The sequence below is a fragment of the Cupressus sempervirens genome, chromosome 8 (assembly GCF_028749045.1).
Source record: "Cupressus sempervirens isolate cs-2001-9-10 chromosome 8, ASM2874904v1, whole genome shotgun sequence".
Classification (NCBI taxonomy): domain Eukaryota; kingdom Viridiplantae; phylum Streptophyta; class Pinopsida; order Cupressales; family Cupressaceae; genus Cupressus; species Cupressus sempervirens.
Genome location: NC_143125.1, coordinates 356,475,665 through 356,492,155, shown reverse-complemented (window position 1 = coordinate 356,492,155; position 16,491 = coordinate 356,475,665).

Genomic DNA, 16,491 nt, shown 5'->3' with positions numbered 1-16,491 from the left:
TTCAAAAATCTAATTTATCCTCCAACCAAGTACATGCAAAGAAAGTGCAAGTTAATCACAAATGCTTTCATTTTTACTCTTTGGTTTTGACCTAGTCAACAAGATTGAACTTTTTTGCTATGATTTCGTATCCAAAAATGAAAATGAAAAAAAGAGACCCCTATTAAAAATCAGAGAGCTTTCCAAAAATGCAAGAAATTTTAAAAAATCTCTTCATTTGCTCCCTAGAGATTGATTTTGTCAAAATAGGCCAAATTTATCAAATCGAATTTTTTATCCTTAATACGATCTCAAAATTAAAAACACAAAGAAAGAACCCCCATTAGAATTCAAAAAGCTTTCTGAAAATGTAAGTTTTTCCAAAAAATGCGCTGATTTGCGATCAAAAACGGCTTTTTATGAAAAATAAAGAAAATATCATAACTTCCTAAAATCACGTCAAAATGCTCTAAAAATTGGACTGAGACATTTTGAGCATATACGAAACCTTCAAACAAAATTTCAGAACTAAATTCTAAGCGGTTTAAAAGATATAATCAAATCTTTAAACCAACTAAGTTTTTGGCCTTCAAACCAATTTACTTATGGCTTGGCCTTAAAACCAAAGTGAAAATTCTACAAAAGCATTTGATTAGACCCAATATGCTGCTGTAAAAAACCAGAGATAAGAAATGAAAGCAAATGGAGCTGAAAATTTGATTCAAGCCCCACGGTGGGCGCCAAAATGTACACTCGAAAGTGTCCCACTCTAAACCCTTCTATCCAAACGATTCCATGAGTTCGGAATGCTTGGATGCCGGCTTAGAGCTCCCTATCCATGGAGTGCAAGAGAGTATATTTCAAGAATAAAAAGGCTCTCAGATGAGCCTTAGAGATACTCTTCTTGCTAGTAAACCATGCAATGGGAGGTTCCAAAGACAAAATGCAAGAATGCAAATGTCCCAAGGAGTTCCTCAAGGATGCAATGCAAATGAAGATTAAGCTAGAATGAATATGAAAAATGCAGCTATTCTAAGCATGGATGAGAGTGTTACAATCCAAATATTAAGCTATGTGAGATTAAGCTACATGTAAAAATGAAATCTAAGCTAAGATGCTATGGTATGAGAGAATGTAGACAAGAAATAGAAGTTCTCCACAAAGCTCCAAAGAAACCTGTTAGAAAACCTGCAGCATAACAATGTTCAAAAGATGGATGGATTGAGGGGGAAAGCTCTCTCCCTTTTAAAGATGTATGGATGGTGGAGATCAAGATGAAGATGGTGGATGATCAACGGTGGAATTCGAAAATAGGAGTGATCCATGTGCACACACAAATCAACCAATAGAATATAAGTTGACTTGTCATATAAGACAAAAGTCACAAAGCCTTTTCTTTTAATTGCAAAATAGAAAAAGGACTTTATGTGTGCACTTTAAGTGGGTTAGAAGAATGGGGTATTTTATTTAATTAAAAGGGGACATGTTCTTTTAATCAAATAATAAACTTAGGATAGCGTAGTCAAACTATAGGTTATAATCAAATAAATTGATTATTAGCAATTTGGTCTAGATAAATGATTAAATTAATTTAGCCAAAATGCTGAGAAGGGGGCTAATAGTCTAGATGACCATTTTTAGGTGATTACAGAGAGCATATGGATGGTGAACATTGTAAGGAATTCAAGGATGTGTGCCTTCATTGATCTTTACTAGGACCATGAGGGGATGAAGTTGAAAACATGGATATGATAGATGGATCTATGTAAGGACCCAAAATGGAAGGAAGAGATGAAGGGTTCAAACATGGAACATAAGGATCTAGAATGGATGGAAGAGAGTAAGGAATGTGAATATGGATATAAGGTCCAAAAATGGACTTAGAATATGGAGGATGGGAAGCTTTAGGTTTGGATAGAGGAAGTTTGGAGTTGGGAGAAGTGGAAGGCGTACCAACATCTTGATATGTGATTTCTTTAATGGGATACTTATCATTTGAAACACAAGATGTGAGTCTAGGTATATGGGGTTCATGAGTGGATTGGATAGGTGTGATAGGATCATGTGGAGGATTAGGATCACAAGGGGGATCATGAGGGATAATAGGATCTTGAGATGGAGGGAGATCATGAAAGGAAAATGAAGGGGAGCTTTGATCTTGACTTAAAAGAGGATCATGTGGTGGAATGAGTGGATCATAAGATGGAATAGGATCATGAGCTGGAGTGATTTGATCTTGACATGGAGGATTATTAGTGGATGGATTAGAAGGAATCTCTTCATGAAGTGAAGGATCTACAGATGCTAACTCTTGAGATGGAGGGGAAGCAGTAAGGTGTATGACACATGGAATGCCTTGATCTTGATTAGGAAGGGGATCATGAGATGGACTAGGAGGGATAAATGGAGCTTGAGGGATAAGGGAACAATGGGATGGAGAAATGCTCGGATCTAGAGAGGAATCTATAATGTCATGCTTTGGAGGAAGGTCGTGATATGGAATTGGGGGTATGACTTTGGGTGATTGACACAATTTATCTTGTTCTTTACACTTAGCCAAGAATAATGAGAAATACCCCTTACGAGGTGGGGAGGATTTGGATTTTGGAGGATTAGGATCATGTGAAGGTGGAACTATGGTTAGGGGATTGCATGGAGGGTTGGGGTTGGATGGGACATGAGGACTATGGTCTTCAAAATATGGGGGAAGAGGACACATGGCATGGAAGGTGGACTCTTTCTGTTGACTTGCTAAGAGATAATTCCTTAGTTGTTCCATTTCCATGACAAGGGTATTTGTGTTTGAGAAATTATATGGGCTATGAATGGAATTATATGGAGTTGAAGGATAATGAGGTGGATTTCCCTTGTTAAAGGTAGAAGAATAATGAACATGAGATGGATGAGAGTTGGATATGAAGTGTTGAGGATGGATTTGATATGTAGGTTGAAAAGGAGGTATAACTCCATATTGTCTTTGAAGATTGTCACCCATTTGATTAAGCAAATTCAGATCCATGAATGTTAGACAAAGAGTGATGAAAGATTTGATGATGGATGGAATATGAACCTAGGACTAGGAGAAATGTTGGACTATCTATTGATTTGATTTGAAATGAATTGGACTTGATATTGATTGAATTTGAATTTTATTTGATATTGATATTGATGAGGGTTTGATTTTGATTTGATAAAAACCCTATGATATTGCAAACAAGTGAATGTGAGATTTGAATGAAAGTCCAATGTGTATAACTATGCTCCTATGTCCAAAGTAGAAGATGTGATGCAAAGTTGAATTAGAAGAAGACATGAATGAAATTAGAAAGATTGATTATGGATGAAGATGTAAATGGATTGAATTAAGAATTGATTAGAAATGACTAGATTTGACGAGGGATTGGATTAGAAGGATAATGATGTGGAGGATTGAATTAAGAATGCATTATGAGATTGGCAGAGGAAATTGAAGTTGGATGATGATGAAGCATGACTAGGATAAAGATTAGGAAGTAGATTGACTGATTAGAAAGACAAAGAAATTATGTGGATGAAGAGTGATGATCAAGGAATGGTTTGAATGATGCAAACAAGAGATGTATGAGGGTGATGACTTTGATGATGTGGAATTGAGGTGGACAACTTGACTAAGAGGACTTGAACCAAGACTCTCTCTTTTTTTTTGAGATTTTTTTTTTTTTTTGGATTTTTATGATTTTTATGATTTTTATTTTTTATAATATTTTTGGATTTTTAGGTTTAAGATGCTAAATCAACCAAGGAAATATGTACAAGGAAAGTGTGTTTCAACCACTCAAGAACATCAAACACACCAACAAACCCATAAGGTTGCAACTAGGATGTACAAGGATCAACTAGAGGGTGTCCTCGATATATGCAAGGTACGTGAGGCCCAAATCTGTAGATGAAAGAAAATAATGCCACACAGTCGGGGGGAGATGGTAAGCCAAATATCCTCCTTCACTTCCTAAAGGTATAAAGTTCTTTGGGGCTTAGCCAAGAGTGACGATATTTTACTTCCAAGAGAGGTGTCTTTCGATTCACCTCCCGACTTTTATACTCCGCCAGAACACTGGAGTTGAGTTCATCCCAAGGGGTGATGAAATTCTCAAGTAGGCCTCCTAAAGAAAATAAAAATAAGACCACTTATTTCTTGTGCACCCAAGATCACCCTAAGGCATGAGGGGAGAGAATACATAAGTGGCCTTGGGGTTTAAAAGTCTTTCCCAATGAAACTTTAGGTTGTGTAATCTACTTTGAAGACACATGTGTTTAAAATATACAATGTTCTTTTCAACTTGAAATCATCATCAATGTAAATGAAAAGTGTAGATTCATCAACAAGAAAGTAAATCAAGCATGTGCATAAACAAAATGCTGAAAATAAAATCAATTTCTCTTAAGGCATTCAAGATTGTGTGAGTTCATTTTAAGCACCAATTCCAAATGTTTGCTAGCCTAAGCATTCATGTCCATTCCCTTAAGGCATTCAAGATTGAATTTGATTGTTTTAGTGTTTAACCATGCATTCAAAGATAAGTGTTTAAGCATACAAGTTTATTCAAAAACAAATGTAAGACAAAAACCTACAAGCAATATGGTTAGTAAGAAAATATCCCTGCAAAAAACACAAGTTAGGGCATCAAAAATGTATGAAAAACATGAAACAATCCTGCAATGAAAGTGTTAGGACAAAGTTTCATCTTTGACAGATAAAACATTGATCTAAATAGCATCAAAATCTCATGAAACTAGCACCATTATGATGGGCTTAGAATCAGCTTTCTGACAATATTTCATTTTTTGAAAATGGAGTTCGTATGCTCAAGTTATGAGCAAAAAATGGAAGGCTGCTCCTCATGGCCTAAAAGGGCATGTGGACTGCTGATGCAATGATGATATCAGCAACCTTCAAGAAAAAATTTGATGGTTAGGAGCATCTCAAGATTTTTTTTTTGTTTTTTCACATTTTTGGTTTTAAAAAAATCAAATGTAAATAATTGATTTTAAAAAAAATGTTATTATTTTTGTTTAAAAAAAAAGATTAAAAAGAAACTTAATGTTCATAAAAAGAAATTATTTTATTGAACCTACATATCAAAAAAATTTATTATTTTTTTTTAAAGAAAAAGATGTGGGGCAGGCTAAGCAGGGTGGAGCGGTGCCAGGTGTATGGACAATGGAAGGCAGTGGTGGTGGAGGAAGGGTTCGCAGGCAGAGGGGGAAGCGGTTGTAGGGTTTTGAGCGGAGGGGTGAGAAGTGGTGGCCAAAGGGTTTTGAAGCAGAAGTGAGAGTGGGGAAGTCACAGAGGGTTTGGCTGGCAATGAAGGGTGGTGGAGAGGGGAAGGCCGCGACAGTGATGGTAGTCACAGAGCCATGGGTTGAAGGGGAGCAGGGGTTACACAGGTTAAAGAGGAGGTGGTGAGGATGAGTAGGTCGCGGTGGCTATGGCAGATGAGAGGCCATGAGCCAACAGTGGCTTGGACGTCAACGACAATGGTGGAAGTGACATCATTTGGGAGAAGGTGGCACTAGTGGAGTGTTTCTAATGGTGGCGGTGAGCTGGGTTGTGGAGTGGCAGTGGGCTAGGAGAAAGGAAAAGCCACCAGGAGTGGGGGTTGCAGGGGTGGCACTGCGCTACCCAACTTGCAACCAAAACCCTATGTTACAAAAACAAAAAACAAAAAAAAAAACTTCTCGATTTTTATTTTATTTTATTTTTAAAAATTTATTTATTTATTTTTTGTTTTGTTTTTTGATTTATATATAAAGAATGCTACCAAACAACCTTATATATATAAATGCTAACCCCCTTTTTTTTCTTTTCTTTTTTTCTATTTTTTAAACTAACCCCATCTTTTTTCTTCTTAAAAAACAATTTATATATATAAATGTAGATAAAGAAAACTTTAAAAAATAAAAATAAAAAAATATTTATATATCAACAAAGATGGAGATTTTTTCTTTTCTAGTTTTCCTAATAACAAAGAGTATATTTAATGCATATGTACCTCTATAACTTGGAAACAAATAAATAAGCAAAATATAGAGTGTTTTATGTCAAAAAAATTTCCTTATGTGCTCCAAAGATGATGATGGACTTTATGGCTCAATTAGAGGCTCCTCATGAAACTTGATCTCCAAGTGCTTCTTCAACCTACAAGCTTGAAAACTCACAAAATACTCAAAAACACATTAAATAGTTAGTTCGAACCCGTGAAGTGGGTCCCATTGGGTGTGCCAAAATGTATTGCATAAAAATGTAATAAATAGAATAAACACTAAAAAACTAACATCTATTCCTACATGATCATGCAAACCTCAAAATATAGAAGTAAACATGCAAATAAGGATGACATGAAATAACAAAGATCTTAAACTATTCAAAATAACACCAATGCAAACCTCATGAAATAACCAAGTGTAGATGATTTCATTGCTTATGGGATGTGGTTGCTCATAATTCCTATAGCATAACAATGAGGTAGATAGTGCTTGATGAAAATGAGGAGAGGGCTCTCCTTTTATAGGAAATGAGATGCAATAGACAGTTAAGATTGAATATGAGATGAAGGGCTAGGATTGATGAGGTGGCCAATGAGGTGGAGGCCAAGTAGTCTCCACATGGATTAGGGTTTTGACCAATTCAAAGGGGGCAATATGCTCACACATGTGCGAGCAACCTCTTATGGTGACATGTTTGAGAGGTGTGAGACAACTTGATTCTCATGCAAGAGGACAAGTGTGCAAGAGGCATGGAAGACATGAGGAGTATGAGAAGTGTGAACATCTCTCACATGTGTGAGCACACACTTACGATTAAAAGGAGATTAGCTAGGTGATTAGGAAAAGTAAGCAGGATTAAGGAAGTGGGTAGGTTTAGAAAGATGGGTTAGCTAGGATAGTGAGGTTAGGTGAGGGTTAAAGGTAGGAGCCATGTTCTCAAATAGGATTAAATGTAATATTTAATTCCAAGTAGGATAAGGAAAGGGATTAATTAAGTAAATGAAGTACTTAATTAAAGTGAATGGGTTAGGATTTAAATAAACTTTAATTTATTTAAATCAAGAAAAGTTGAACATAATTAAATAAATGTAAATTTTATTTAATTAAAGATAGGGTAGTTAAATAAATAATAAATATCTATTTAATTGGCTAGGAAATAGGTATTTGGACAATTTTAGGTTTCTACACACCTATACAAACTACTAGAATTCTGAATATCTAAACCATCACAAAAATTATGAAGAATGAGATAGTACTACTATACCATCAACCATACATCCACCAATGTTCATTGTTACATCAATCATCCACATAGTATCAACTAGTAGAAATAGAAGCAACAAAATAGAAATAATTGATGAAATCAAAAAAAGTATCAACATTTTGGACCTCTTGCATAGGAACACCATTAGAAAATGAACCCTTCAAATCCTCTTTTACCATCATGGGCTAAAGACTTGATTCTTCTTGCACCTAATCCTCACTAGCTACTGCAAACATGAGAGTTAGTTTACTGCTTACATTTACTATCATTTTCAAATGTCCTATGTTCATAATTGATCCTTCATTCTTCCTATGCTGAGATCTTATAATGTATTCAATTCCATCTTTAAACAAATGATATTTTTTATGTTCCCTATAGAAAATAGTTTTCCTATCATATAAGTATGGGTTACCCAACAAAATCCCACAAGATATCAAGTGGAATCACATCAAATTCAACCTCATCTATGAACTTGGATGTTATTGCAAATCTTAACTTACATTTCTTATTGACTCATAATCTATTATCATTGCACACCCAGCCTAATGGATAAGTTCTCTTATGTGGCTTAGTTTCCAATCCCAACTATTTAACAACTTCTTCTAAAATCAAATTAACTTGGGACCCACAATCTATCAATGTATTAATTTTAGTGTTCTTTGAAATCACCCATTTTATGAAAAATTTAACACCTTTTACTATCTTCAAGAACAACATGACTTTTGGAAGTGGAAGCATATGAAACATCACTGGTAGAATCAACAAAAAGCTTTACCTTTCAAACCCACAGTCGATATTGTTGTCTCATCACCAGAATCTAATCCAAGATCCTAAACAACAGTGGTAGACTTTTGCTTTCCCTTTTTATCCTTCTTAAACCACTTTGGTTTCAACTCTGGATGCAATTTCCAAAACTTTTCTTCTACATGTCCTTTCTTCTGACAATATGAACAAGTAGGCTTGTCACCTTCCTCTTTCTTCACTATGGTTTCCTTCTTGATCTTCTTGTTTCCATCAGGATGAAAAAATTCCTTCTTTGAGCTGAAACTTGTGTTTCCTCCGCTTGCTTCAATATGAGTTTCTTCAACACACACTTTATCAAAGTTAGGACTAAACATCAATATTGTATGTTTTAAATATGAATGCATTCCACCTATATACCTCAACAAATTATCCTGCATTTGAAGAGGAATTCCAAGAGAAAGTCTTCTTCCTAAACAACTACGTATACTCTTGTATAGACTACCCTTTACCTTGCCTAAGATTTTGCTAGTGCATAATGGCTTGTTGCATATGACCCAAAGGATAAAACTATTTCTTCAAAGCATAAGTAAATTGATACCAAGATGAAATGATTTTACCATGTGTAGCAAGATCATCCTAGATCTTACTCTCCCACTAGACTAATGCAGTACCTCCCATCTTAAGAGTAGCTAGCTAGATTTTGGAAGAATCATCCAAAATATTTTGAACCCTATAGTACACTTCAATCTACTTAAGCCAACTATCCAATTTCTCTGCATCCAATTCACCACTATATATAGGAAAATTAAACTTAACATCTAGTTTTAGCAAAGGTACATTAACTTGCTCTATTTTTTTAAGAAGAAGTAGACAAAGAAGATGAAGAAAATGAAGAAGTTGAAGAAGATGGAGATGGAGGTTTAGGAGGGTCACTAGCACCTCCTACTCCTTTACCTTTCACACCTCCTGATGAGGATTTTTCTTCCTCCTCCTTCTTAGCCTTATTTGCTTTTCTTAGTTGTTGTTCATGTCCCTTTTGAAGAAGAATATCCACCAAAGCCTTCAACTGCACAAATGCTCTCTGGAAGGCTTTCATATCAAACTTGGAAATACTTTGTTCAGATGCCATGACCTGCAAAAAAGGTCTTCTTTTCCCAATATCTAGATTCAACTCTACAAGTTCACCTTCTCCTTGTTTCAACTTCAACCTAGTTAAAATTCACCACCTGCAATTTTTGTTGCAAAACTAGGCTTTGATACCAAACTTGATCTAATTTAGCATCTACAAGTCTTAACTTAATCCCAAAAATTAGATATATTTTCTAGATCCAAGAAGTAAATGTGTGGCTATGTATTTGAAAATCATTGAAATTACAAGGGAGAATAAATACTTTGAACACTTAAAACAATTGTGTTTAAAAATATCAATGTGGAAGAATAATAAAATGAAAGAATTGAGAGAATAAGAGAGAGAAAAATGAAAACACTTTGATAATGGAGTTCATCCTTAGGGACTACATCTTTGGGTCTGCTTCTCAATTCAGGGACCACTTTATTGATATCACCAAGAAAAACTTTGCTTTATTACAATATCCAAGCTTCAAAGCCTTCACAATCTTTTTCATGCACTTGAAGATGACATACTATATCTCCGTGCTTACAAAATATCTCTTACTTACAAAGTCTCTCTCAAGAACTTACAAAATTCTCCCAAGGAATTTCCCTCTAGAATTACAAAATAATTCTCCAAGACTAATTTCTCTCAAAGCCTCATGCACACCCAAAGGTCTAATTCCTCCAAGACTCATTTTTTTTCTCTTTCGAATTCCCCTCCTTTTTATACAAAATATTTCCCTTATTTGGTATAAAACCAAATAAAAAAATTTACAACCATATCCCCATTTTAAAATAACAAGTAACCTCATTTTTGGCTCTTATAATTATAAGCCTTACAAAAAAATGATAAAAAAGCTAACACCTCCATAATTTTAGGGAACAAAATGACAAAATATTTCAAGAGGGATTTTGTATAAAACAACTTCCCATGCAAATTCTAAATTATATTTGGAATTTTTTTCCCAATATAATTTAAAATTCCTCCAAAATTATAATGATATAATGATGACATCATCAATAGTTGTTTTTATTGAACTTTTAACAATGATAAATTTCATATACATACTCCAATTTTGATGAAACGAAGGCAATTGGAAAGCTCTTGATGAGCTCTTTAATTTGACACACATTGTTGAGCACTTTCAAGATATTCAAATTTCACACCTAGTTCACCAATTTGACTCAAACTTTTATATAGCGTCTCTTGAGAAAATGAGCTCCTTTTTCACCCATTCAAGTTGTGTCAAGTTTAGTTTTCCAAGCTCTTCACAATGATGTCATTTTTGAGAGATTTTGAGATTGTGGAATTTTTAGCATTTCTAGATCCACCTAGATCATGATGCAACTTGGATTATAGAGGATCAAATCAAACAACATGGTACCTTTGTTGAGTAGTTAACCTCAAGTGGGAACTTGAGTTCAAAAAGTCAAGCAGAGTATGGTACAGGATAATCCACAACAAATGAGGATTATTGAACATCTTCAATGTCCTAAGAACTTACAGAATAGGTTAGAAATAGTACTTAAGCATTTGGACCTATTTTTAAGGCCTAGTTCCAAGATTGGCATAATTATAAGCCCTTGGTCAACTATGGTCAAAGGTGTCCAAATGACTTATAAAGTTATTATTTTTCATGTTTTGATCCTAGTTTTCTCAATTAGATAAGGTTTGATCATAAAGTGAAAAAGTTGCACAAAATGCAAAAATTGGTAAAAAGTTGTCAAACAACTTTTAGCAAAAAGTTGCATAAACTTGTAATTTGGTTCCCAATGGCCATATATGCTTTGAAAAGTTGTTATGAACATTAGGGATGCCTACATAAGACCTTTTATGTGGGTGGTAGTACATCATGATGTACTTTTGCATTCAAATTAATAAATTAAATTTTGTGCCAGTTTTCATGTTGTAACAAAGTGTACAGACTTGTATGAACACACCAAGGTGATCAATCTACATTTTCAGAAATCTTGATGAAAAACCTTTTAAATGCAATTGGTTTGAAATCCTAATAATTCTCCTAATTTCCTCCAAAAGTGACACTAGGTATTGAAATAAGCATTAATTTTTTTTTTAATATATTCCCCTTCATGATTCCATTCTTGGTTTGAAGTTTGGGCCTTTGGAAATTATACCTCCTTTGTATGTGGAGACCTAATAGGGCTAATTGCCTAGGGAATAAATTAGGAAAAACATATTTTTTTAAAAATTTCCAATCTTGGTGCTTTGGTATGTTTAGTAAACCAAAAATTGGTATTGGAATATGTGATTTTTTCATAGAATTATGTAGATATTGTTGAAGTTAACCCAAAATATCATGGAAAAGGTTTACAAGTCTAATCAAGTGGATTTGTGAAGAAAGTATTGTTTACATATTGCATAGTATGGTTTTAACCTTCTTTCCACCTCATAATGGACCTAAATAGACCAAAAGTTCAACATTGAGTAACTACTAGTCCTTTTATGTGTTTTTGGGGTCTTGTGTCAAAAATTGTCAATTTGTGCATTTTTGGCCAATTTGTGATAAATTGCCTTGTTTGAAGGGTCTTCCTTGTGATTGGAATTTCCTTTTTTGGGAGATTAGTTGTAATAACCTAACATCCTAATATGAGCACTTTTTATTGGTGGTTAAGAATATTTGGTAGGATCAAAGGACACTTTTGTTTGACATACCTTCAGTGAAGAGGGACTAAGGGCTAGTTGATCTTCAAAGGATCACTCCACCAGAATCTATTGCATCAAGATCATTGATCCTATTGTTATTTATTGGGATAAAAAAGTGCTATAAATATATCAAAGAACCATGTGATGCACATAAAAACCAAGCATATTTCTATCAAGTATCATTACTTGAGGGAATTAGTACTAGATAAAGATGCGAGATTGAAATATGTGAATACTAAGGAGTGTATATTTGTTATTTTTACTAAAGCTTTACCTAAGGATGCATGAGTATCTAAGAGGTAAACTAGGGGTAATTTACCTAGCTAAGACTACTTAAGCTAAGATGGAGCTTTGCATCAAATTTGCTAATCAGAATATCTTGCAAGTTTATATAGAAAGTCATACTTTAGGAGCTTCCTAAACTAGTGAAGAGAGAAGCATAAGATGTTTTATTATATATAAGCAAAGATGATAGATGGTGAATAAAGTTTAGAATATTGATAAGAACATATCTACATGGTGAAGATGTATGACAAAGATGAAATGTCTTTGACATTGTTGTCAAAGAGGGAGAAGTTTGTGAGTTTACAATCCAGAAGGAGAATGTGTTAAGACATAAAGAGGGAGATGTCATAGAGAAAGAAGTAAAGTGAAGTTGCAAATCAGTGTAAGGAATTTCTAGAAATAAAATATTGAGATGATTGATTTCATTATATAATATGATGTGATAGAGGGAGTCTATGTGTTGCATATCAGAGCTACATGCATGAGAATCATAATGAAAATAAAAGGAGATATTGTTGGACACTGAGATGTGAATTAGAATGAAACTAAGGATATTAGTGAAGATCTGATACTAAACATAGGGATATTCATGTAGTAATTGAATGTTTCATATTGCATGGTAATTAGAAGTTATGCCATCAATGCCAAAGAAGGAGATTATTGGAACTATAATTGGAACAATTTTTGTCTTTTTATTGATGTCAAACCTTATTGGTAAGATAGTTTCTATTTTAGTAGAGTGTAATATACTAATTATTGATGAAGAGAATTTAAGAAGAAGAGATAACAAAATGACCTATAGGAAAGTTTGAGTTATGAGAAACTACAATGGGAACTTGATCATTTAAATCCTAACAAGATAATATGATTATTTTATCATAACCCAAGAGGTGAAGATAGTTGTATTGAAACTTAGAAGAAGTGATCAATAGATGATCAAATGCATAGGCTTAATCAAGAAAAAGAGCAGATTATTAAGGAACTAAAAGTATATGTTGAGTGATGCTAGTATTTACCAAGTGAAAACATAAGCCATGAAGAATATAGTGTCAAATGAGCATCACTATCAATTGAGTATCATAAAATATGATGAGTCAAACAATTAGTATTGGCCAAGTAATTCAATGATGACTGAGTATAAGAACCCAGTGTTAGCTGAGTGACATCATTTTTTAGTTTTTGAGGAAATTTTGATTTCTCGTTAAAACAATTGAATTCTTGGAATATGGAAAGTGGATGGATTACCTAGAGAATTTAATTAAAAGGAAACTATGTTTGAACATTTCTATGCATGGATTCAAAGAGAAGTTTTAAGAATTTTCTAGAAGAGAAAGGAGGAAACAAAATGATGGAAGGATTCAATGAGTCTGACCAAACTCTAAGATCTATGGTAATGTATAAGTGGAAAAAGATTATAACTACCTATTTTAGGAGGCATAAGGGTGACCCAAGGTTAAAATGTAGATGTTTTGTTGATGTTATTGATTGGAAAACTTAAGAAGGAGGTTGAGTAGAGTTTAAGTGTGATCACTTGAAGGATAGCCAAGAAGATCAGAGACAAAAATGATAATGGAGGCCAATAAATGAATTAGAATATGAGCTACATTGAGATCTATATTTTCAAAGTGAGTTGTATTTATCAAATCAAATTGCTATTACTTTCTAAGCTTTGTATTGGTTTGAAATCCTACAATAAAGGTGACATTATAATGGAATGTTCTAAATCCCTCTAAAGGACACTACTAACAAGGCAAGTCAATTATTTAACAAGGTCACATTTAATAGTGTATTTTTTAACTTTTAATAGGGTTAGCTCCTCATGGATCTCAATTCAAAAGAGTGAAAATTGATAGCATTTTTTTGGTGGTTTTTCCCAAATTGGGTTTCTACATTAAACTTTGGTGTCATACTTGTGTGGATGTTATCTAATTTTTTTTACTATTAATGTTTTATATTAAACAAATTTGTTACTATTAGGAAAATATATTGCATATTTTATGTTTTTGATTATTTTCTATAGAGACTGAGCTACTAAATGTTGAGATTTGAGGTGATTAAAGGTTAAATTGGTACATTTGGACTTGAGGATAACTAATTCACTTCCCCTCCTCATTATTCTAAATTATTCTAAAAAATATGATTAACTCATTATCAATAAGTGTTTAGAAGATGACATCATAATAATCTTCCAAGGGAGTAAAAGTTTTCTCAAGAGTATGACTAGGATTTCCTTTTTGTTAATCAAATACATAAGACACATCAATATATTCATCAGAGATAGGTTTATCATGAATGCTTGGCATAAAATCAAAGGACGTATCACTTGCTTTCTCTCTAAGGAGGTCTTTAGATCCAATGAATGAAGTCAATTGATATCTTGGAGAGACAAAGTGTGTAGACTTAGAAGAAGAGGAAGAATATGATATTAAAGAAGATGAGTCATGTGCATATTGAGAGCTTACGGGAAGCTCATGTGATGATTCCATTCTTTCCTCTAACATCTTCTCAATTTTGGAATTCATTTCTATTATGCACTTAGTGAGATTAAGGTAAGAAATATTGTCTTTTTCTTCTAGTTCTTTGTATCAAGCATATATATATTGAAAATCTTTAATGACATTGAAGAAATTGTGATCACATAGACTTGGTTGAGGTTTAAAAGAACAAGGTTTAAATACCATAATGATAGATAGAAAAATAAATCATGAAGGAGACTATAGGAAGCTAATATGGTGATATAAGATAGCTTGATGCCCAAAATAAAGAAGTAGAGTGTCCACTTGTCAAAGAGAGGTAGAAATGAATGAGAGATTTGTTAAGAAAAGTAACCAAGTAGCTTACAACACTAGCAACTCAAGTCAAGAGATAAGAAAGAAGATCAAATAGAAAATTAGATAAAGCAAGAGAGATGACAAGTGAACAAATTTCCCAATAAAAGAGTGTAGTCAATAGATCAAGGTAACCTTTTAGCAAAAGTGTTAGAATATATTAGTCCACCAATATAAATGAGTTGGTAGGGGGGAGGGTATTAGTTATCTAACTATTATCACAATTATCAACCTTAATAATTCTTAACCATATGAGCAATATAATAAAAAACCACAACAAGATACTCATGCATAATAATACTAGATAGGTTAACTAGGGAAACCCTTGATCAAAGGGAAAACACTGGTGGGATGGTACCCACAAGATGATGGGCTAATATAAATATTCCTTTTTAGAGGATGGACCCTGTTAGGAGTCTATGAAATACATTTAGTACATATGAGTTCGTGATAGGAGACTTTGAATCCCTAGTAGGATATTTGAACCCTGTTAGGAGTTGTAGAAAGTAGATGGACCAACTATCCAAACAACTTTAGGGGTAAGATCAATGAATCCTCTATCAAAATTATCCATGTATTATTCCTTGTAGAATAGTAGAAATGAATAGTACTTCTCCTTCCTCTTCCTCTATCCTATCAACTAGACTTCTACTCCTTAAGATCTTGTTCCCAGACCTCCAAACTTGCATTTAATAATCCCTTGGATCACTTACTCGCATTCATAAAAAAATCTGCTCCTTTTTGTTAGTGTAAAATATTATTAATTAATGCTTTACTTAAGTTTACTTAGGATAGATGCATTATTTTATTATTCTTTAGTTTTTCACCTAGGAGTATGTGTCTCTCATGTCTTATCTTGTTGACAACATAGGAGTTAGTACTTTATTTAAGCACATGGTGTCTACAACATCTCTACATGAGATACATCTTGTCATACTTATCCTCTCATCTACATGGAGGATAATCCACTTCTGGTGGACGTGTGCTTAGTTGTCATGCTTATCTCCTAACTCTTTCTATCTCTTTCTAGAAGCATTCTAGAGGCCTTTATATATAGGCACTTCTAGTGTCTTTTTTTTATATAGTAGTTACATTATTCATTTTGGAATATATTTTCTCTCACACTGTTGAGATTTTTCAAAGCTCTAGTTTTCCTTCTCCGGTTTCCCTTCAGCATAGGTTATTTGCATGTAGGAGTTCTTGGAAATCTATGAAGTTGGTTTTTCACAACTTTTACATGGTATTAGAGTGTCCCTACTGAATTATGGTTTGGAGATTTTGAAGCTGCAATTTAGAGACACAAACCTTAGCTTTTTTGAGGTTTTTTCTTCAATCAGGAGGAAGTGCATTTTTTTGGCACATCCCGGGCAAAAATGGACACCGCCATCACACACAAAAGGCCTAATATAGTCAAAATTCATATAAAAATTATGTTTTTTGGCTACATAGCTTCTAGTAAAAAACATTTGGCCTCCTAAAGGGTCGTACAGATGGAAAATTAAAAAAATTAAGAATTCAAATTTTTTAAATTTAGGCTGCTCTGCCTAGCGGCCACCCATGCACTGCTCATGTAACACTGGAGGACC